Raw genomic sequence first — 23,637 nt, 5'->3', positions numbered from 1 at the left:
TTTGACTTTTATAAATACAATGACACTAGTTGTGGGGATGGGAAGAGAGAGTCGGGGAAAGAGAAATGAGAGAGAGAGAGAGAGAGAGAGAGAGAATGAGAATGAATGATAAACAATGTAAACAACAGTGGGGAGTGGACCAACGCCCAGCCTGGCAAGCGTGAGCCCAGACAGCCTTCCCTCCTGGCTATTGGCAGCCTCCGCATGGAAGCCTGTCATTGCCTTCTTAATGATGAGAGATGTTCTGGGGGCACTCCAGGATTCCTGGACATGGGATCGTCTTCACAGCTGTGTCTATTGAAAGCTGAAGTTTCAGTCTCCCCGCTCCCCCCCTCCCCGAGTGACTTCCCAGGGGAAATTCAAGGGCACCTGTGACTGCATGGCTGCTTTCCTTTCCTTTACTCAATGCCATCCTCTGGTGAGAGCTGTGTCTCATGCCAGGATACATGAGGTGCTCCGTAGTAGTGTGTTTTCCCTCCTGGGTGGTAGTTTTATTTAATTTTGAAGTCATAAGGATCATTAAATAGAACCATGAGGCAACCACTCTGGGCACCTGCTGGGGATATCCACAAGAGCTGACCACAGGTGCCCCCTGCACCCAGCAAGTCCTTGGTTGGACAGTCATGCAACAGGCATGGGAATGTGTGGCTGCGAAGCCCTCCAGGGCAGAGCTGTTTGTAATAGTCCCAAATGGGAGAAATGGCAAATGCCCACCAATGGGGCAGCATGGATAAATGGATACCACACATCTACGGTGATGAGTAAGCCCCAGCACCCGTGAGTTCACCAGCGTAATGTTGGGTGGAAGAAGCCAGGAGGAAGGGCATTCACATTCTACGATTCCAGCTACACTACGTTCAAAAACAGACAGAACTAGGCTGTGGTGCTGGAAGCCAGGACAGTGGGATCCTTGCATGGGAGGGGTGGTGCTGGTAGGTTCTGATAATTTTCTCTTCTTGATCTGGGTGTAAACATTTTGTGAAAATTCAATGAGCTGTACATTTATGATTGGTACATTTATGATTTTGTATGAATATTATACTTTCATAAAAACTACTTTAAAAATATGATTGTGAACTTTTTTTTTACCCATTTACTGTCAATTAGCACTGAATTGCTCACTATCTAATGAGTGGTGCTAGTTTTGACTTGCTAGCTACACTGTCTTGAGACAGAGAGGGTTTTCTGTGCTTTGTATGATCCACTCTGGAACCAGGGAGGGACGGGGAGCACTCGGAAAATGTGTGCCGACAGATGCTGGACATCCCCGTGCTGGTGGAGGCACGCTCATTCCTCAGCAAAATACCCATGCGGGGTGTTGGCAGGAGAGAGGACAGAAAAGGGCAAAGGATTTGTCTCTGCGAGCGTTCCTGGAGCTACTTCACCTTGGCCAAGCCCCCGCCCAGTCCTCTCCTAACGTGGACAGACCAGGGGGCAGAAACTCGTCAGCCAAAGAATTTCCAAGCTAGGGGTTGATAAATGCTTGGATAATTTGCCCATGAACACGGTGGAGTCTTCTTCACTTGCCATCACTGGGGGCTAAGTACCCCAGTTTTTTTGGAGAGAACTGAGGGACTGTGCCATTGCGGTGTGAATTTCAAGAGATTTTAAACAGAAGGCAGAGTGACAGTGTGGTTTGGGAAGCTCTAAAGATAGTCGTCCTGGTGCGGTTTCTTCCACTAAAAGAGCGGGGACGCCATGGACCTGCTCACTAAATTCCAGTCCCGACACAGCTCTGCCAGGCACTCTCCACATCAGGGCAGATGGGCAGGAGGAGTTTACACAGCGATCTGGGGGCCGTTAGAGCATTGAGGGCTCCATTGCTGTCTCTTGTCTCTGTTTCCCACACTATGCTGAGCGCTGGGAACATGATGATGAACTTGAAGTAAATAATGTATATAGTGGTTCATTTCCAAGACATAGTGCCTTGAATCAGTTTAGGTCAGCAAACTACAGAAGAAACAGGATACACTAGGCCCCTGCTTGGAGAGCCGATGCCTGTTTGTCACCCCTCGCCCCCTTAATTGCCCTCACCAGAACCAAAGAAGTTTAGTTTAAGATGAAAGTTTACTAGCCTGCAAAATAGCTCACTTTGTCTGTTCTTATCAGCCTGCCCAGTTACTTAGGTCATAAGTCAAATACTTGAGGAGCCCTTGAGCTAACTAGGATTGCAATGCATTGTGGCTGCAACAAGATGCAGCACGACCACTCTAAAGAAAATGCCTAAAACCCCTACCCAACAACCAATAGGTGACGTCCAGGAAGACTGTGACCCCATAGTACTTGGCATTTGAGGAACTGGGGGAGGGGCCTGTGCACTAGGGGATAACTTGCTTGTTGAAACTGTGCTGGGTGCGCCTGTCTGTCAGATACCCGATCTTGCAAGACTGTCATTAAGATTCTCACTTTTGCAGTTCTCCGGGTCTCTGAGTCCATTCTTTGGGTTTGGACGAGTGAATTTGTTTCTCATAAAGTGAAGTAGGTGTGGTTCCTGCCCCCAGGTGGCTGTGTCCAGGTCTTCCTTGGTGGTGCTCCCCTGGTCCTGGTCCTGGTTCTGCTGCCATCCTGTAGAATCATCTTCAATCTTTCAGCCACTCAAATACCCTTAGTGTCCATGGTGTCTGAACAGCTCATGTAAGTGCAGGCAGCCCTAGGGGCTCCGTGCAGCGGGCAGCTTGCCTTTGGTTGAAGATGTGGCTGTCTTCCCATTTCTCTCTGCTGATGCCAGCAGCTCTCCTGCATCACCCTACTGTCCTACGACTGCGTTCTCAACACACAGCTGAGAGCAAGAGCAAAACAGCGTGTGTCCGTGATGCCTAATTTCTGTTGACATTTCTTGGTAACATCAATAAAGCAGCAGTGCCGATGCGAATGGATGTGAATGCCTTGGAAGAAAACCTCGGAGACAATACGATTCAAGGCACGTTCAAATAAATCCTGTATCCCCAGTGCTCTTCAGGGGACAGAGCCGGCTCTAATTCAAAAGTGACACAGAGGCATCGGGTTCTGGGAGGAAGCAAGTCTTAGGACACATATGTGTCCTTTTTGTATATGCTCAGCAGAAATCGATGACAAGATGATTTATCAATAAGTCTAAAAGGCCAGGTGTGGTGACTCATTGGCTCACACCTGTAATCCCAGCACTTTGGGAGGCTGAGGTGGGAGGATTGCTTGAGCCCAGGAGTTTGAGACCAGCTTAGACAACATAGTGAGACCTCTTTTCTACAAAAAAAAAATTAAAAAATTAGCTAGGCATGGTGATGTGCATCTGTAGTGCCAGCTACTCAGGAGGCTGAGGTAGGAGGATTGCTTGAGCCTAGAAGGCTGAGGCTGCAGTGAGCCGTGATACCACTTGCATTCCAGCCTGAGTGACACAGCGAGATCCTGTCTCAAAAAAAAAATGTCTAAAAGAACTTTTTCGATAAATGTAAAAGCTCTCATGTATTAGAAAGCATTGTGTCATAGAAATTGGCAGCTTTTTTCTTTCTTTCTCAGGGCTACACAAAATAAGAGCAGGGCTCCAGGAAAAGCAATTATGATGTGTGGTCCATGCTGCATACTCAGAGCCAAGAGTAGGTTAAGTCTCAACTCTGCTACTTTTTAGGTATGTGATATCAGGTTCCTCTTTGTTTTGGGTTTTTCATCTGAAAAACAAGGATAATAATAATGCCTCCCTTACAGGCTGTTATAAGGATCAGATGAGATAATATATGCTAAGTCCTTATAAGTCCTTATCACAGGACCTGACACCCAGCAGACGGTGAATAAATATTAGCAACTTGTATTGAAACTGATAGAAATGCAAAGATAAATTTAAAAATCTACTATCGTGTGAGATTTTTAATGCACAGCTTTTGAAACTGACAGAGATCAAGAAGATAAAAATAAACAAAACTCTTGAATAACAGAGACAAACATCACATAATAGCTAATGGGTCTTTTTACCCACCAGAGTGTGTATATTATTTCAAGTATACATAGCAGAGTCACAGAAATTGGTCATGTGTTAAGCTGTAAAGAAATAATCAACAAACTCCAAAAAATAGAAATCATGATATAGGTCACACTTACTGATTACAACATAATAAGATTAAGAATTGACAACTGAAGATACATATATATTCAGAAATAATAGTCTAGAAGTAAGTGTACAAAGACGCACATACAAGGTTTACTGCTAGTAATAGAAAAAATGCAAAACACCTAAATATTTTTCATTAGGGAAATGGTTACAGTCATGGTGCAGCCACACTGTGGAATACCATGCAGTGGTCAAAAAGAATGAGATCCACTTACATACATCTGCACACAATGATGTCCAAGACGTATTGAAAAGTGGAAAAATAATTCTAAGAGCAACAATATGATACAATTTACATCAAAAAATACAAAATGGAATTACACATTTCATGAAATGAAATTCATGGCCGGATGCGGTGGCTCAAGCCTGTAATCCCAGCACTTTGGGAGGCCGAGACGGGTGGATCATGAAGTCAGGAGATTGAGACCATCCTGGCTAACCCGGTGAAACCCCGTCTCTACCAAAAAATACAAAAAAACTAGCCGGGCGAGGTGGCAGGCACCTGTAGTCACAGCTACTAGGGAGGCTGAGGCAGGAGAATGGCGTAAACCCGGGAGGCGGAGCTTGCAGTGAGCCGAGATCTGGCCACTGCACTCCAGCCTGGGCGACAGAGCGAGACTCCGTCTCAAAAAAAAAAAAAAGAAAGAAATTCATTTCCTACACACACACACACACACACACACACACACACACACACACAGCAACATAAAAGGAAAGCTGTGAAGGCAAGTCCTGGGATGTGACTCAGCATGGTTATGGTGATGATCTCTGGGGAGGGCTGGCATTCAAGGTGGTTTGGTTAAGGAGGGCTTTGTTAGACATTCTTATTGTGAAGATATACGCATGCATTTCTGATATTATTTAAAATCATTTAAAATAACACGGAAGGTGAGAAAAGAAAAAGTTTCAGGTACCACTGTCCAGTGGAAGCACAAAGTTTGCTTTCTATTTTTTCTCCTCTCCTTGCTAATCACTCATCCTTATCTTCCTCTACCCATGTTTACGGAATATTATAAACTTGACACAGCCACTCACAGTTTCCATACAATGTCTTGTCTCCCTCTCTTCGTGATCGCCAAGTCTTCCAGGTGGCTGCCAATGGTTCTGGCCTCCTTGAGCCACATTCTCATGCAGTCCTTTCCACATTCAATCAGGGCTGGCCTCTGTGTCCAGCAGAACGTTGATGGGTCAGAAAAGGCACTGCAGCTCCCACCTTGCTCTCTTGGGTGACTCATGCTGGGGGAAGCCAGCCACATGCCAAAAGGACGCCCAAACAACCCTGGGGAGGCCCATGCAGAGAGACGCTATGGCCTCCTGCCAGCAGCCAGCTCCAGCTCAGCAGCCAGTGAGGGCTGCCTTGGCGGTGGATCGCCCAGTCACAGCAGTGCCTTCAAATGATGGCAGCCCAGGCTGACATCTGACTGCAGCCCTCTTAGTCTGCTTTGTGCTGCTATAACAGAATTCCATAGACTGGGCAATTCATAATCAACAGAAATTTATTGGCTCATGGTTCTGGAGGCTGGGAAGTCCAAGACTAGGGGCCCAGCATCTGGCAAGGGCCTTCTTGCTGCATCATCCCATGGTGGAATGGCAAAAGGTGGGAGAGGGGAGGGAGAGAGAGACAGAGAGAGGGAGGATCAAACTTGTTCTTTTATAACGAATCCACTCCTGAAATAGCAAACCCATTCTCATGGTAACAGAATTAATCCATTCAAGGGGGCACAGCCCTCACAGTCTAATCACCTCTCAGTAGCCCCCTCCCAGCACTGTTGCACTGGGGATTACGATTCCAGCACATGCTTTCCAGGGGCCACATTCAGGCTGTAGGAGAGTCCAAGTCAGAACCACCCAGCCTGACCGTTAGTGAATTCTTGACCCACAGAAACTGTGAGAGATGATAAATGATTATTGCAGTTTCAGACCACTAAGTCATGGACATTTAGCTATGCAGCATTAGGTAACTGCTAATTACTGGCCTACTAATCAGTCTTTTTCTGCTCCGGATACCCTTTCTATGCCATTGTTTCTCAGGTCTGGGGCCTCTGGTGACTTTAACAGGTAGGTCTCTGTGCTCCCCATCTTCCTGCTTGGCCTCAGACACCCACTTCCCTGGCTTCGTCTGCTCCCTCTCTCTCTCTGCTTGCCCACCTCTCTCCTCTACCCTCTGTGGTGCTCACTCCCCCTCTCTCCTCCTGGCTCCCTGCCGGATGAGGAGGGTCGCCAGCGAGTGTGTGGTCTGCCTGAGACTTCCATGGGGCTCTCGGCAGTTCTGTAGGCTGACCCCAGTGCTTTTTTTGTAGCTGGACAAGGGAACCCCAGCACCAGATGAGGACGCGGCCTTTTTTGTTCTCAGAACCTAATTCTCTTTTCCTTTTCTAAGAGACAAACCAGCCTAGTGGGACGTTATCCTGACACAGGGACCAGACCAGCTCTGGGGAAAGGTGAGGGCCGTCCTTTATGGCCAGGCATTTCCTCAAATGTGTTTGGTTATTTTATGGAGTGAATTTGCTGGGAATCTCCCATGTAGTCGTGGAAGCCTTGTCCCTCACAGCCTAGAAACAAAGATGTTCAGGTCCGGTTTGCCTGCCAGTCTGCCACCTGGCTAGAAAGTGACTGTCCCAGGTCTGCTGTGAGGAGTGGCCTGGTTTATGGGAGGGGGTCGCCTCCAGAGCACCTCTGGGGAGGAGAGGTGAAGCCTCCTCTGTGGCAGGGGTGCCCACCTCAGCCCACTGTGGGCAGCTGAAAGACACATTTGAATGGACAACTTGGAATCTCAGAGCTGGAAGGGACCCTGAGAAGCTGCCCAGAATTTCAATGCCTCCATGGAGTGGACGACAGCCTCAAGAAAAAGAAACGAGATAGCACTTGCGTGTGTGCACTGGACAGTCTCCAAGGCGCAGTGTTGAGCAAATGATGCGAAGTGTGGGAGGTGTGTGTGGGAGCTGCCATTTGTGTAAACAAAGCAAAGGATGCACTTGTTAGTAAATGCACGAACTACCTCTGAAGCGCGCACAGGCTAGCTGCCTCCAGGAGGGGCGACACAGGCAGTGGTGGGGGTGGGAGGGAGACTCGCTGCCGAATATCTTTTGTAATTTTAAACTTGAACCATCTGCATGTATTTCTTTTCCAAGAATAAAATTAAAACACACAATACACAAATCTATCTACTTTACCCTCCCATTTTCCTGATGACTGAAATGGAGACTAGAGAACGGCCGATGGTGAGCCATGGGGTTGGCACTGGAATACGGGTCTTCCAACTTCCTCTCTCTTTGTCATCACTTGTCAGGACCTTCTGGGGTGTCTGCTGGCTCCTTGCACCCCGTGTTCCATGGAGATGACCTAGGTGGTAGAATGAGGAGGGGCCACTCACAGGCTGAGCTGGGAGGAGGGCTCTCTGAAGCTCCCCATTCGGGCTGCTAAGACTTCATGGATGCATGCGTCCATTAGGAGGGGTAGGCCTGAAGCATGAGGCCTGAACTCACACAAAAAGCCAGTTTTCCTCTGCAGAGGTCAGACCGGCCTTGCTCCTGAGAGGGGTTTTGGGGGTCGTATGCAGTGGGGACATTTTTGGAGCCCATGCCATTTCCATCTGGTTGTGCTTTACATGCTTTCCATTCTCTTTCCAGATCCAGTGAGGTAACTGCTATTTCACAAGTTCAGATGCTGTATCCCTTGCTGACCATTTCTTGCTTTTATCTATTTGGGCGTCAACTTGGTCCTCTGGTCTCTCCCTGTAGATGCCTCCCTTTTTTGAAGCCATTATCCACATGGCCTGAAAAACACAGTAAGTAACATGACACGGTTAGCTACCTGAGCCATTGTTACAGAGACCCACATATAGAGTTTTCTAACGACTTTCTTCTTCTCAGGTCTGTGTTTTCAGTTTTTCTAAAATGGAGGGTTTAGGTATCTCTAATGACTTGTACTCCATTTCATGATGTTTATCAGGCATCTGTTATGTGCGAGACACTGTGCACTTACACTGACAACATTATTATTATTTTTTTAAAAGCACATTTACCATCTCTATTTCACGGAGAGGGAAACTGAAGCTCAGAAAGGCTGAGTGGTTTGCTCATGGAACAAACAGCGTGCAAGCAGCATATGCCCACAATCGCCATGGTCTCAGCCACTCCACTGGCATGCATGGAGGCTCTTCCTGTTTCCATGCACCTGGCTGGAGGCCTCTCAGGGTACAAAGGACCTCAAAGGAAGGTGCCTGGCTCAGCGGGGATGCGGGGGCTTCCTGGAGGAGGGGACTCTTGGCCAAGGCTGCAACCATGCACAGGAGTCGGGAAGGAAGGAAAGAGGAGGGGGCTTCCAGGAGGGCAGGCTGGAGGGGGTGGAGAGTGTGGCCTCTGTGGGGTTAGATGAGGCTGGAATGGGGGAAATAACAGAGGGGAGCTAAGAAATGTGAGTTTCGGCCGGGCGCGGTGGCTCAAGCCTGTAATCCCAGCACTTTGGGAGGCCGAGACGGGCGGATCACGAGGTCAGGAGATCGAGACCATCCTGGCTAACACGGTGAAACCCCGTCTCTACTAAAAAATACAAAAAACTAGCCGGGTGAGGTGGCGGGCGTCTGTAGTCCCAGCTACTCGGGAGGCTGAGGCAGGAGAATGGCGTAAACCCGGGAGGCGGAGCTTGCAGTGAGCCGAGATCGCGCCACTGCACTCCAGCCTGGGTGACAGAGCCAGACTCCGTGTCAAAAAAAAAAAAAAAAAAAAAAAGAAATGTGAGTTTCATCCAAAGACGAGAGGGAGCCACAGGGGGTTTTGAGTAGGGGAATAGAGGGGTCAGCTGGTCTTGAGATGGTCCCAGCAGGCAATGACCAAGTGCAGGGAGACTGTGGGAGACACCATGGATTCCGAGGGAGAGGATGGGGTCTGCAGCGGGCAGTAACCCTGGCCTGGGAGGAGGCACGGCCCTAAGAATTGGTTAGGAGGGGATGTGGGGACTAATTGCATGTGGGGTTCAGGGAAAGTTCAGGTAGGCACCCCATTCCTGGTACAGGTGGGGAGAAGTGACCCAGCAGAGGTGGCGGGTGGGCTTGACCACTGGGCTGAGCTGTCTGTGCTGAGCAGGCATCTGGATTCCAGTCGGGACTCAGGACAGAGACCAGACTGCTGGTCTGGGTTTGGGAGTCACCAGCAGGTGTGGCGAGCCCGGCTGAACATTTTGGAATGGATGAATATGCCCAAGAGGATGTTCAGAGGATCAGGAGAGAAACAGGCCCACGGCAGGCTCAGGTAGTGCCAACTGTTGGGATCTCATCGTGTAGCTTCAGCTGCAGGAAGCTTGAAGCGCGGGGACTGAGTGGAGCAAGGGCAGTGCAGACTGAAGGAAGGAAAGTGTGTGGCCAGGGCGGGACCCAAGACCAAAGGAGACTCTATTTACCAAGGATGGGGGCCTCCTCGGCCTGAGCTGATGCTGACTGGAGGGAGGCAAGAAGGAGGAAGAGGGATCCACGCAGGTCCCTGATGCCCTCTTTCTTGTCACAGCGTCAAGGCCCAAGAGGCCCAGCTTCAGAGGCCGCTTATCTCAAAGCCTTTGACCCCCCTGCTGTTTCCACTCACTCTGTCTAGGGTGTGGACCTTGTAAACTAAAAGGAAGATCCTAAGACCCCACCCACCGAATGGATCCCCTCATGGCCAAGGGGACCCCAGAAAAAAACTTAAAAAGCTGAGTTCCCAGCCATGATGGGGCAGGAGGTCGGACATGCCTCGTTTTCCCCCTCCCTTTTGTGGTTTAGACACAACTGACCAGCATTTGTGTTAAAATAGAGATCATAAGACTGACAGAACAGACTCTGTGTGGCAGTAAGATGTTAAATCATAAACTGGACTGACCTAAGGCCATTCCAGGTGAGGGGCAAGTCGTGTGCCTTCCACTTAAAGAATAAATGGTGTCCTAACTGCCACGGGTTTTTCTTTTTCTCTAGCAGTAAATAAACACTGGCTTTGAGATAAGCGATATTCAAACAGTTACAACTGGTCCAGCTCACAAATACTGCCTAGCTGACCTCCTGTTCCACCAGCCATAACTACAGCTTTCACTGGACAGGAGATTGATTTTCGTAACTTTCTCCTGATCAAAAGGCCACTGACTATGGACTGGTCCTAGCCAGTTTACAGAGGCTGTGCTGGTGTGCCCTGTGTCCTGGAAAAATGTATGGCCTTTGATGTATAGGCCCTAATTGTAATACATTTCAATGTTAAGTTTCTACCCTAAAGTGAACATGGACCATTTGTTATATGCATATTTGTCCAATATGCATGCATCAGGATCATTCTCATAAATATTCATAGATACCCTTGTCAGCCATTGAATATGTATGTTTAGCCAACCTCTTCAACATGAAGCTCCTCCTGCTTGTCCAATCCTGCTTGTCTCTGGTCTTTGCCGGAGGCTGTGCTTCCCAGCCTGCAGGATGACCATCTTCAGGCCATAACTCTTTATAAAAAACAGTCTCTTCTTTCCAAACTTATACTTGTGTGACTTCTCAGTTGACAACCTGAACCCTCTTCAGCCTACAGGGAGGCAGGCGCCACACTCCAGCTGGCAGTACCACGGTTGTCCTAAGATTATGTGCAGACATTTCTGCTTTGCTCTCCTGTGGTATAAACATGGGAGAAACTGGCTGACCCTACAGAGACGAGAGTCTCCTGCCAGGGAGGGCGCAGGTGTGAGGCAGCTGCAGGGAGGGAGGGCCTTGGCTGTGAGGGCTGCTTCCAAGGTCAGCAGGCAAAAGCGTTAAATGCCCCTGTGCCCCAGCCCCCCAGCACGTCTGCCTCTTGTGAACACTCTGGTTCCTGAGCCCCAGTCCCCCAGCACCGTCTGCCTCTTGTGAACACTCTGGTTCCTGAGCCCCGGCCCCCCAGAACCGTCTGCCTCTTGTGAACACTCTGGTTCCTGAGCGCCGGCCCCCCAGCACCGTCTGCCTCTTGTGAACACTCTGGTTTCTTAGGGAAGCCTCTCACTGGCACAGGTAGTCCCTGATGCTCTGGCTTTCATGGAACAGCCCGACTTTTATAACATTTTACATTTTTCTGTAGGATTGGGTTCATCAGCTGTCTAACTAAATGTGATGTATTTCTATTTCTACGCTAAATGTGATGTGTTTCTATTTCTATGTAACACTTCGTACACAATGTTTTTATGTTAACCAACATGATTGAACCAGAAGCTCTCCTTGTCTGGATTATGTGTTGACTTTGAGTCTTGGTCCTTCTACACCTTCTAGATCCTTTGGGACCTCTGGCCCTGGAGTTCTAGACATACCCTTGCTTGTGCTCTGGTCTGAGTGTTGGTGCCCCCATAACAGCGAGAGAAATGGAACATAGCTGACTCCGTCTGGCTTCTACCCTCACCGGCTGTCTTTGCTCATTCTTGCACATGGGCCAAGCTAACTATGAGAGGAATTTGGTTAAACTAAAGCAAGGATGACAATAGTTCCTTTATAAAACTAACCCCCAAGGAGATAAATAGGGTGCACATACAAGTAACAATGTTGTGTTAAGGATTTATGGGAGGATTGCAACCTGACCAAGGACAAAGATATTTCACAACCTCCTCAGATCCTCATTGCTTCCAACATGTCTGTGGTCATAAGTCACCTCCTGACCTCAACCCCCTTCTTGTTCCCCCATTCCTCAATGTAAAAAGAAGCTTGGGATTCACGCCTTTTAGGATGGTGCTTTAGGACACTAGTCACCATCTTCTTGGTTTTTCTGACTTTCTGAAATAAGTGACTTTCTTTGCCCTAGCTCCTTGCTCTTGACTTATTGGCTGCCATGTGGTGAGCAGAGTGAGTTTGGACTCAGATACACCCGCACCCCCCAAATTCATATGCTGGAACCTAATACTCAATGTGATGGTACAGAAGGTGGAACTTTAGGAGGTGATTAGGTTATAAGGATTCCCCCTCCCCCCTGAATGCGAGTAATGCCCTTATAAAAGAGGCTCCAAGGAGCCTCTGGCCTCTTCCACCGTGTGAGGACACTTAGAAGGCACCATTTATGAGGAACAGGCTCTCACCCAACACTGAATCTGCTCGTTCTTTGATCTTGGCTTTCCCAGTCTCCAGAACTGTAAGCAATAGATTCATATTGTTTGTAAATTACCCAGGCCAAGGTATTTGTTACAGCAGTCTGAACGGACTAAGACACAGTCTGAATCTTTAGGCCATTACAGCACATGCCTTTTAGTCCCTGCTCTGACACCCTGCTATCCCCTTTTCGTGTAAGGGTGTGTCCTTCCCAGGTGCTGTGGGGGCTTAGGCCTCACTCCTGCCACCTGCTCCTAGACCCCTCTGGGAGCAGAAGCTGCCTGGCCCAGAGCTACAATTTCTACCTCTCTGACTGCCTGTGGCCTCTGAGTGCCAGGAGGGGTGGGTGGAGAAGTGGGTGGGTGGGGTACAAAGTCCCTGCCTCCTCCTTTCCCTCTCTTCTGGTGAGCACCCTCCAATAAACCACATGCACGTGAATCTCCGACTTGGCTTTGCTTCTGTGGACTCCAAACCATGATGTCCATTCTGGCTGACCCTACAGAGATGTGAGTCATTTTTGTTTCTCCAACTCCCTGGGGACAGGGAACATGAACCAGCATTTTAAAAAATCTCCTGAAGGTCAAACACAGTGTGGGAGCTCCGTGGAGTTCAGAGGCGGTGTAGACACTGGTTAGACAGTGGCTGCGTCTGCTTGGGAAAAGCCCACCTGAATAAGATGGTAGGTGATGATTGCAGTCTTCCCAGTGTGCAGGGCGGCTCACCTGTGGGTATGGTTTGACCAGAGGTGGTCGACTGGTGGCCTGGAAGGGAGATGCAACCCAAACATGAAGCTGGAAAACAGAGTGGAGGCAGCTGACTGCGGCCCAGCTTTGGTGCTAAGTGGGAGATGGGGTAGGGACAAAACGGACATAACTAATCATTTCTTGGTGATTGCAGGAAACTCTAATAAGGGATTGGAAAGTGAGGCAGGCGGGGGAGGAACGAATACCAGCATCATTCTGCAAGTGACTGTGGTAGGTGACCAGGGCCTCATCCCAGCAGGGACCTCTGGGGACTCTGGAGACTGAGCACAAACCCAAGGGGAATCCCACGTGAGGGGCATCCACCTAAGGGGAATCTCACATGAGGGCTGTCCACCTGAGTGGCATCCACCTGAGGGGAATCCACCTGAGGGGAATCCACCGGAGGGGAATCTCACATGAGGGGCGTCCACCTGAGGAGCGTCCACCTGAGGGGTGTCCACCTGAGGGGCATCCACCTAAGGGGAATCTACCTGAGGGGAATCTCACATGAGGGGCATCCACCTGAGGGGAATCCCACATGAGGGGCGTCCACCTGAGGGGAATCTCACATGAGGGGCATCCACCTGAGGGGAATCCCACATGAGGGGCGTCCACCTGAGGGGAATCCACCTGAGGGGCGTCCACCTGAGGGGAATCTCACATGAGGGGCATCCACCTGAGGGGAATCCACCTGAGGGGCGTCCACCTGAGGGGAATCTCACATGAGGGGCGTCCACCTGAGGGGAATCTCACATGAGGGGCGTCCACCTGAGGGGAATCCACCTGAGGGGCGTCCACCTGAGGGGCATCCACCTGAGGGGAATCCACCTGAGGGGCGTCCACCTGAGGGGAATCTCACATGAGGAGCATCCACCCGAGGGGCATCCACCTGAGGGGCACACACCTGAGGGGAGTCCCACCTGAGAAGAGTCCATCTGAGGGGTGTCCATCTGAGAGGAATCACACCTGAGGGGCATCTACCTGAGGGGTGTCTGCCTGAGGGGCATCCACCTGAGGAGAGTCCCACCTGAGTGGTTTCCATCTGAGGGGCATCCACCTGAGGGATGAGACATGTGCACCTGAGGGCCAGGCATTCACTCTCTGGCACTCCTGGCTGCCATGTGAGCTCTCAGGCCCAAAATCCTATTTACAGGCATTCGCAGGAAGCACCACCAGGGCGTGCAGATGAGTGGGGCAGGTAAGGCTTGGCCCGACAGCGCCATGTAGAGGATTTTACTGGTCTTGTACTGAGCTCTAGCTGCCTTGGTCCCTTTAGGTTTCACCGCATCCCTGTGGAATATGCATTAAGCCCATTTCCATTTTACAGACAAGGAAACTGACTGAGGGGGCCAAGTTCATTGCCCAAGGACACAGCCACCAAGTGGCAGGGTGGAGATCGGAGCCTCACGTCAACCTGGCCTAGAGCTCTTTTCCTGCCCCCACTGAGCTGCTTGGCCCCCAAGGTGGAGCTTCCCCACACGGTATGAGGACGAGAGCAAGCCCCAGTCCTCTGTGGACCACTCTTCCTGGCCAGTGTGACCCGGGGCCCACACAATGCTGCAAAGGCCACGAGTGCTCCACGCCAAGCACCTGGACTCCTGCGGTGGTGCCCTGGGTGTTTCTCATCTTTGGGGCAGCTGTGCCCTTCCCATGCCTGATGTCAAGAGGCCTTGGGGTACCCACTTCACTCCACATGCAACTTGTGAGCCTCACTTGTGGTCGGGAGAAGAGACAGGTGACTGATTCAAGTTCACTTCTACACAGGAGGGTAATGAAATTCCCTGCCTAGCAACTTTCCATGGACCCCTGGGAAAGGGAAGACCAGGAAAGGGTTAAACACTTTATTTAGATGGCTTTGCTTGTTCTGGAGAATTAATGGAAGATAAGCTAAAAGTTCATTTATAAGAGTATTAAAGGATAATTATGATGGGGTAAGTGCAGAGGGTCAGAAGGCATTATGGTGAACAGACTTCTAACCAGGGGCTAGAGAAGACAGGCTAAAATAGATTCAGCCAAGCGGCACCCAGCATTCCCCCAAATTCCACTATGGTGAACGTCCACCTCTGTCCCCTCCCTTTTTTCTATTGTAATTAAAAGTATTGTAATTCAGTCCTTGGTTAGGTCATCTGTGAACTTATAATTATAAATGGATCCCAAGAACTTAGAGTTTGAGGCAGATCAAATCGGTGACCTTTTAATAGCAACAAAATAAAAAAAAGATTTTGTAGAAAATCTGATTCAATCAGATTAGATGGAAAGTGGGTAAAGCTGATTACAATTCTACTAAAGACAGTATTTGGGCAGCATTTGCTCTAAAACAATAGCATTAATTCTCCTTTAACAAGTATTCTCTGGAGAAAAATTAATAATTAATGGGAACCCAGTTTCAACAGAGTGCAGGACATGGCGCGGGAGGAAGAAAAGGTGCCAGCTGTGGTCAGGGTCAGGAGGCACCTGAAGTCCTGATGTTTTGGGTTACATCTGAACATGTTTTGGCCTTTAAAAAAAGTAAACAGCTTGATTGAGGTATAATCCACATACCATAAAATTCATTATTTGTAAATGTACATGTGATATTGTGAAATATGTATATTTGGTCTTTGTTCTGTTTCCTGGCGTACAACTCCTAACATCCTTGGAATCCACAAAGTGATGTCTCTTTGTGTGCTAACGTTGACTGAGCACTTCAGAGGGGGGCTGGTCACGGAAAGAGCAAGGCAGGATTTCTTGATATTCTGTAACTTAAATACTTGATGTTGTTACGGACTGAATGTGTTCCCCCGAAATCTATAGGTTGAAGTCCTAACCCCCAATGTGATGGAATTAGGAGGTGATTAGGTCGAGAGGGTGGAGCCCTTGTGAATGTGATTAGTGCCCTATAAGGACAGACATGAGAGAACTCACTTCCTCTCTGTTCTCAGCCGGGGAAGAGACAATGTGAAGATGGTCAACTGCAAACCAGGAAGCAGGCCCTCACTGGACGCCAGATCTGCTGATGCCTGGATCTTGGACTGAGCCTCCAGAACTGTGAGAAATAAATGTTTCTTGTTTAAGTCACTCAGCCGATGGTTTATAAAATGTTATAAAATGTTATTTAAGTCACTCAGCTATAATTTTTTATAGCAGCCCAATCTAAGACAGATAAAAAGTTAATAATACTGAAACACTATGATATAAAATCAATACAGCTTGTTTACATGATAAGGGAATAAGAAGGGTAATAAAACAAAGACGTTTGCTTCGCACACACATACACACACACAAACCTGTTCATAACATACAATGAGGGAGAAATACAATTACATCCCTCATTTCCGTAACTGTCATGTGGTTATAGCTGGTATTTGTAGCTAACTGCTTTCACTACCCATTCTGTATTCCCTTTGCCCTCAGCAAGTGTCTCAGCTGGTGGTGCTTTATCTGGCAGAGTGACTGAAACCTTTATTCCTGAGGGTCTGGGCCATTGGTAGTCCTGCCTGGCTTGGGTGGTTGTAGTTTTCCAATGACTTTGATCACAGAGCACGGTAACACTAAGATTTCCTAAGGGATCACATGTATTCCAGACATCCTCTTCCTTGACTCCATTGTGAAGTAGCAGTCTAATTTCTCCTTGGTGGTCTGGATCAATCAGCAGAGTAACTCCCTTCTTTGCCTGTAGATTTAGAGGCATAAGGAGCCCCAGGTGGCAGGGTTGCAATTTTAACTTCCAGTTCAATGGAATAATCATTGTGTCTCCTGGGGGAAGCAGTCCTCCCTGTGAAACTAGGACTTCTAGGCCAGTGGAGCATAAGTTGCTGGAACAGGAAACAAATATTTTGCTAATGGGTTATTGGGGATAATAGTGAGTGGTGCCACTCCCATCTCTACCCCTGGATTCCTGGACCTGTGAATCCTGGTTATGGGAGAAACAGCACTATATATTGAATGCTGATTCAAAACATATACAGCCTCATGGAGAACCTTGCCCTAGCCCTGCAAGGTATTGCCACCTAGCTGGTATTGTAACTGAGTCTTTAAAAGGCCACTGTACCATTCTCTCAAGTCAGCTGTTCAGGATAGTAGGGAACATGATAAGACCAATAAATTCCGTGAGCATGGATCCTTGCCACACTTCATTGCTGGGAAATGAGTCCCTTGATCAGAAGCAATGCTGTGTGGACTACCATGGTGATGGATGAGGCATTCCATAGTATTGATGATAGTTTGGGCAGAAACATTACATTTAGGGAAGATAAATCCATATTCAGAGTAAGTGTCTATTCCAATAAGATCAAAGCACTGCCCTGCTCCTTCCATGATGGAAGCTGTTCACTGTAATCAACCTGCCACAGATAGCTGGCTGATCATGCCAGGGCATGGTGTCATATTGGGGGCTCAGTGTCAGTCTCTGCTGCTGGCAGATTGGGCACTCAGCAGTGACCGTAGCCAGCTTGGCCTTGGTGAGTGGAAGTCCACGTTGCTGAGCCCATGTGTAGGCTCCATCCCTGCTGCCATGGCCACCTTTTTCATGAGTCCATTGGTGACAGCAGGGAGTGCTGGGAAAGAGGCTGACTGGCATCCACAGACTGGGTCATCCTATCCAGTTGGTTATTAAAATCCTCCTGTGCTAAGGTCATCCTCTGATGAGCATTCATATGGAATACAACTATCGTCATGCTTTTTGCTCATTCAGAGGTCTATCCACATGCCTCTTCCCCAATTTCCTTGTCACTAATTTTCCAATTATGCTCCTTCCAAGTCCCTGATCATCGACCAAACCATTAGCTACAGCCCATGAATATGTATATAATCACACATCTGGCCATTTCTCCTTCCATGTAGAGTGCACAACCAGGTGCACTGTCCAGAGTTCTGCCCACAGGGAGGATTTCCCTTCACCACTGTCCTTCAGGGATGTCCCTTAGAAAGGGGCTGTGGTGCTGCAGCCTCCACTTTCAGGTGGTGCCTGCCTATCGTGCACAACCATCTGTAAACCAGCTCAGGGTCTTCTCCTCCTGTGTCACCTGATTGTAGGGAACTCCCCACCAGGCCACTGGTCTGTCTGAAAGAGGGAAGATGGTGTAGCAGGAGTGGGAACCTTGGGCATCTGGGCCACTTCTTTGTGTAACTTACTTGTGTCTTCAGAGCCTGCTGAGGCCTGATATTGTTAGACCACTTCCACTGGTGATGGAGTGCAGCTGTGCATGCCCAAGTTTATGGCTTTCTGGGTCAGATAACACCCAGCTCACGACGGGCAGCTCAGGGCACATGGTGACTTGGTGGCCCATGGTTAATTAAGTGTTCAGCCTGTACTAAGGCCCAGTGGCAGGCCAAGAGCTGCTCCTCAAAGTGAGAGTAGTCATCTGAGGAAGATGGCGGAACTTCACTCCAAAATCCCAAGGGCCTTCCCTGTGATTCACATAGAGGGGCCTGCCAAAGGCTCCACACAGCATCCCCATTGGCCACTGACACCTCCAGCAGCATCGGATCTGCTGAGTCACATGGCCTGCCTGGCAGAGCAGCTTGCACAGCAGCAGGGACATGTTTTCAAGCCTTGTCTTGTTCTGGGCCCCAATCAAAACTAGCAGCTCCTTTAGTTGCTTGGTACCTGGGCTGGAGTAGCTGCCCAAGTCAGGAATATGTTGCCCCCCAAATCCAGAGACCCACAAAGCATTGTGCTTTTTGGTTTTTTTTTGTTCTAGGAGGGGCCAGAAGAAACAACGCATCCTTCACTTTAGAAAGACCACTAGGGCCATAGAAATTTCACTAAGATAGAAGGCTCCTGAATTTTTGTTGGCTTTATTTCCCATCCTCTGACAGAGTCTTAGAAATAAGTCTAGAGTAGTTGCTCCTTCTTGCTGGCAAGGACCAATCAACATGCCATCCATGTAACAGACCAGTGTGGCATCTTCTGGAAGGGGAAGGCAACCAAGAGCCTTCAGTTCACTTGTGAAATAAAGTGTGGCAAGAGGCTTGAGCATTGACACACCCTGAGGCAGGACAGTGTAGGTGTACTGCTGGCCTTCCCACTTGAAAGCAAACTGCTTCTGGTGGGCTTTATTAACAGGGAGGGAGAAAAACATTTGTCTGATCAATGGCTACATACCAGGTACCAGGAGATGTGATGATTTGCTCAAGCAATGAAAACACATCTGGTCCAACAGCTGCAATTGCAGTCACCACCTGGTTAATCTTATGATAAGCCACTGTCATTTTCCAAGATTTATTTGTTTTTAGCACATGCCAAATAGATGAGTTGAATGAGGTTGTGGGATGTGGTGGGAATCATCACCCCTGCATCTTTCACCCCACCCCACTTTTTTTTTTTTTTTTGAGACAGAGTCTTGCTCTGTCACCCAGGCTGGAGAGCAGTGGCGCGATCTTGGCTCACTGCAGGCTCCACCTCCCAGGTTCACGCCATTCTCCTGCCTCAGTCTCCGGAGTAGCTGGGACTACAGGTGCCCCCACCACCACGCCTGGCTAATTTTTTTGTACTTTTAGTAGAGACGTGGTTTCACTGTGTTAGCCAGGATGGTCTCGATCTCCTGATCTCATGATCCACCGGCCTCAGCCTCCCAAAGTGCTGAGATTGCAAGCATGAACCGCTGCGCCCAGGCTTTTTTGTTTCCTTTTCTTTTAAGAGACAAGGTCTCATTCTGTCACCCAGGCTGGAGTGCAGTGGAACCATCATAGCTCACTGCAGCCTTGAACTGCTGGGCTCAAGTGATCTGCCCACCTCAGCCTCCCAAGTAGCTGGGACCACAGGCAAATGCCACACTGCTGGCTGATTTTTTAATTTTTTGTTGAAGTGGGATCTCACTCTGTTGCCTAGGCTGGTCTTGAACTGGCCCCAAGCAATCTTTTTGCTTTAGCCCCCCAAAGTGCTGGGATTACAGGCGTGAACCACCTTGCCCAGCCCTAACTATCTTTTGATGGTGGCACTAATCTCTGCTATCCCTCCAGGAATGCGGCATTGCTTTTGGTTTACTACTTTTTTAGGCAGAGTCAGTCCTAGTGGCTTCCACTTGGTCTTTCTCATCACAATAGCCCTGCACCACAGGTCAGGGAGCCAATGTGGGGATTCTGTCAGGTGCTAAGTATGTCTATTACAATAATCCATTCCATGACTGGGAAATAACTCCAGGATGTGTTTGTGGACTCACTGAGCCCACTGTGGGATAAACCTGACCTCTGAGTTGTGGGCCACAGTGATGTTTTGGTCTCCTGGAACTAGTGTTACCTCAGAGCCAGTGTCTGTTGGTCTCTGAAGGCCTGATGATCTCCTTTTCCTCAATGCACAGTCACAGTGGGAAAAGGTTTTTGAGGAGCCATCACACTGGTTTCCATAGTGACTGCAACATTTTACATTCCCACCGGCAGTATGCAAATGTTCGTTTCTCCACATCCTCATAGCCATTGTTATTTTGTTTTTTGGGTCATTTTAAAAATAGTCCTATCCAAATGGGTATTAAATGTTATTTCATTGTAATTTTTATTTGCATTTCCTTAATGATTAGTGATTTTTGGCATCTTTTCAGATGCTTATGGACCATTTGTATATCTTCTTTGGAGAAATGTCTATTCAAGTCCTTTGTCACTTTTGAACTGGTTTACATTTGTTGTTGTTGCTGGGATATAGGAGTTTTTAAAAATTTAATCTTGACATTAACCCCTTATCAGATATGTAATTTAGAAATATTTTCTCCCATTCTATGGGTTATCTTTTCACTCTGTTTTAGATAGAGTCCTTCGGCGATAAAATTTTTACAGTTTGATGTAATCCAGTCTCCTTTATTTTTCTTTTCCCTGTGCTTTTGATGTCATATCCAAGAAATTGTTGCTAAATCCAATGTCATGAAGGCTTTCGCCTTATCTTCTTCTAAGAGTTTTAATGTTTTAGGTCTTATATGTAGGTCTTTGATCCATTTCGAGTTAATTTTTACATATGTTGTAAGGTAATGTTGCATATCTTTTGCATGTGGATATCCAGTTTTCTCAACACCATTTGTTGAAAAGTTTGTCCTTTCCACATTGAATGTTCTTGGCACACTTGTCAAAAATCATTCCACCATATGTACAAGAAAGTATTTCTGGATTCTCTATTCTATTACATTGGTTTCTATGCCTGCCTTTACACGAGTTCCACATTGTTTTGATTACTGTAGCTTTGTAATAAGTTTGAAATTGGGACGTGGCCTCCAACTTTATTCTTTTTCAAGATTGTCTTGGCTATTCTAGGTCCCCTGAGATTCCATTATAAATTTAGGATGAATTTTTAAAATTTCTGCCATAAATGTCATTGGAATTTTGATAGGGATTGCATTTAATTTGTCAATCACTTTTGTTAGTGTGGAAATCCTGATAATATTAAGTCTTTCAAGTCATAAACACTGAATGTATTTCTATTTATTAATGTCTTCTTTCTTTCAGCAATATTTTATAGTTTTTAGTGTAAAATTCTTAGCTTCCTAAAGTTAATTCCAAGTATTTTATTCTTTTTGATGTTAGATATTATTTTAAATGGATTTGTTTCTTAATTTCCTTTTCAGATTGTTCATTTTTAGTTCGCAGAAATGCAGCTAATTGTTTTTGAGGCAGGGTCTCACACTGTTGCCCAGGTTGGAGGGCAATGGCTCACTGCAGCCTCTACCTCTTGGGCTCAAGTGATCCTCCCACCTAACCTCCCAAGTAGATAGGACTATAGACACATGGACTCCACCTAGCCGATTTTTGTATTTTTTTTTTTTTGGTAGAAATGGGGTTTTGCCATGTTGCTCATGCTGGTCTCGATCTCCTGAGCTCAAAAGTTCTACCTGCCCTGGCCTTCCAAAGTGCTGGGATTACAGGCATGAGCCACTGTGCTCGTCAGCTGATTTCTTGTGTGTGCTGATCTTGTATCATGCTACTCTGCTGAAATCGTTTATTATTTCTTGTAGTATTCTGTGTGAAACCTTTAGGATATGTGTATGTGTGTGTATATATGTGCATACATATATACATATTAAAAATCATATGTGTATATATATACGTGTGTGTGTGTGTGTGTATATATGTGTGTGTATATATATATATGTCATCTGCGAACTAGTCCTCACTCTTGAAATATTACAGCAGGTGTGTAGAATTCTAAGCTGAGAGTTATTTTTTCTCAGCTTTTGAAGATATTACTCCACTGTCTTCAGGCTTCATTGTTGCTCTAGAGAAGTCTAGCTCTTGTTTCTTTGTAGGTAATTGTGTTTTGTCTCTACTTGCTGTTTAAGATATTTTCTTTGTCTTTTTATAAGCCTGCTGGGTAAATATTACACTTTGTAATCTGTGGGATTCAAGCCTTTCCTCAATTCTGAAAAATGATTACTATTATCAGAGCAAACATTTTCTCTGTGTGCTCTATTATCTCCATTAGGAGCTCTGATTAGGCACAAGTTAGATCTTCTTCAGTCTTCCTTGTTATCTCCTCCTTGTATTTTCCACCTCACTGCTCTCCTGTGCTGCATTCTGAGCATCTTCTTCAGCTCTGTCTTCTTGCTCATGATTTCTATCGTTAGCTGCTGTTGACCTAGACAATGAGATTTTTACTTTAGTGATTAATTTTTTTTTTGCCCAAGAGTTCTATTTTTAAACCATGACTGTTGGTTAAAAAAAAATATTGATTGGGCTGGGAATGGTGGCTCATGCCTGTAGTCCCAGCACCTTGGGAGGCTGAGGCGGGAGGGTTGCTTGAGTCTAGGAGTTCAAGACCACCTGGGCAACATAAGGAGACCCTGTCTCTATAAAAAATAAATAAATAAACAAAACATTTATTGATTGTTCAATTTTGGTAGTATTTTCAGTCTTGCTGATTTTTTAACTTCATGGTTTATAACTTCAAACTTTTCATACCTATTTTATATACTGTATTTGATAATTATAATATTTGAAGTCTTGTGGGGAAGGAATCTAAATCTTATGTTTATTTTCTCCACTGACTGATAAATTTTTATTTTGAGTTCCCATTTGGCTTAGTTTGATCTGTGGAAATTCTTAGGAGATTGGATTGAGAATATTTTTCTCTATAGAAGATTGGTGTTTTCCAAAGCTGGGTACCAGAAAATGCTACCAATCTAGAAATTCTTTAATTTAATTTAACTGCAATTATGTTATTTCAGTCTCATGGGTCTGGTCAGGATACTCTCATGGTTAGGGTAGTGTAAGAACACGACATCCGATTTTCAATTTTCAGGAGAGACTATTTTTTTCCCCATTCAGACCAGGACGGAGAACGGAGAGTTTACTATATTGCCAGAAGCAGAAATCAAGATAGCTTTTCTAGATTTTTTACATTTCCCTCCTAATCTTACATTTACAAATGTTTTCTCAACACCTAATGTAAAATAAACTCTACTTTTGCATTTCTACCTCACTGATTTACATATTATTCCTATTTAATTGATTTACATGTTATTAACTAAGTTGTATAATGCAAACAACTACAACTGGCATAAACAAGTTTGGGAAGAATCTCTACTGACAATTGGTAGGCATACTACTGGATTGGTAGGAATGGAAGAATGACCTCATTTTTGACGGTAGCTATGAACATTCATTGTGTGATAGGGATTGAACACGGGGAGGAGAGGGTGTCTGTTGGTTGACTAGTGGTCATTTTAGAGAGCTTTCATTGTAGTTTAAATACTCAAAGATACCAGATAGTTTATAATGTATAATAGGACCTTGGTCCATGTAGCAACTCCTTTGGTACCCTACTGCTATCTACTTTCTTTCTATTTTCCTGCTTCAGAGGTTATCTG

General features: G+C 46.8%; 1 long non-coding RNA gene across 1 annotated transcript in view; it reads left to right on the top strand.

The window, feature by feature from the left end:
* Positions 1 to 12,732: 12,732 nt before the first annotated feature.
* LOC105486728 (uncharacterized) overlaps positions 12,733 to 23,637 on the top strand; it is a 35,261-nt gene continuing 24,356 nt past the window's right edge. The window contains exons 1-3 of the long non-coding RNA XR_011613645.1: positions 12,733 to 13,102; positions 14,025 to 14,639; positions 15,793 to 15,898. This is a non-coding gene — a long non-coding RNA (uncharacterized lncRNA). The remainder of the gene's footprint in view (positions 13,103 to 14,024; positions 14,640 to 15,792; positions 15,899 to 23,637) is intronic.

This window comes from Macaca nemestrina, chromosome 15 (assembly GCF_043159975.1).
Source record: "Macaca nemestrina isolate mMacNem1 chromosome 15, mMacNem.hap1, whole genome shotgun sequence".
In the NCBI taxonomy this organism is placed as follows: Eukaryota; Metazoa; Chordata; class Mammalia; order Primates; family Cercopithecidae; genus Macaca; species Macaca nemestrina.
The sequence above is the reverse complement of the archived record's forward strand: the minus strand, read 5'-3'. Positions and strand labels throughout refer to the sequence as shown.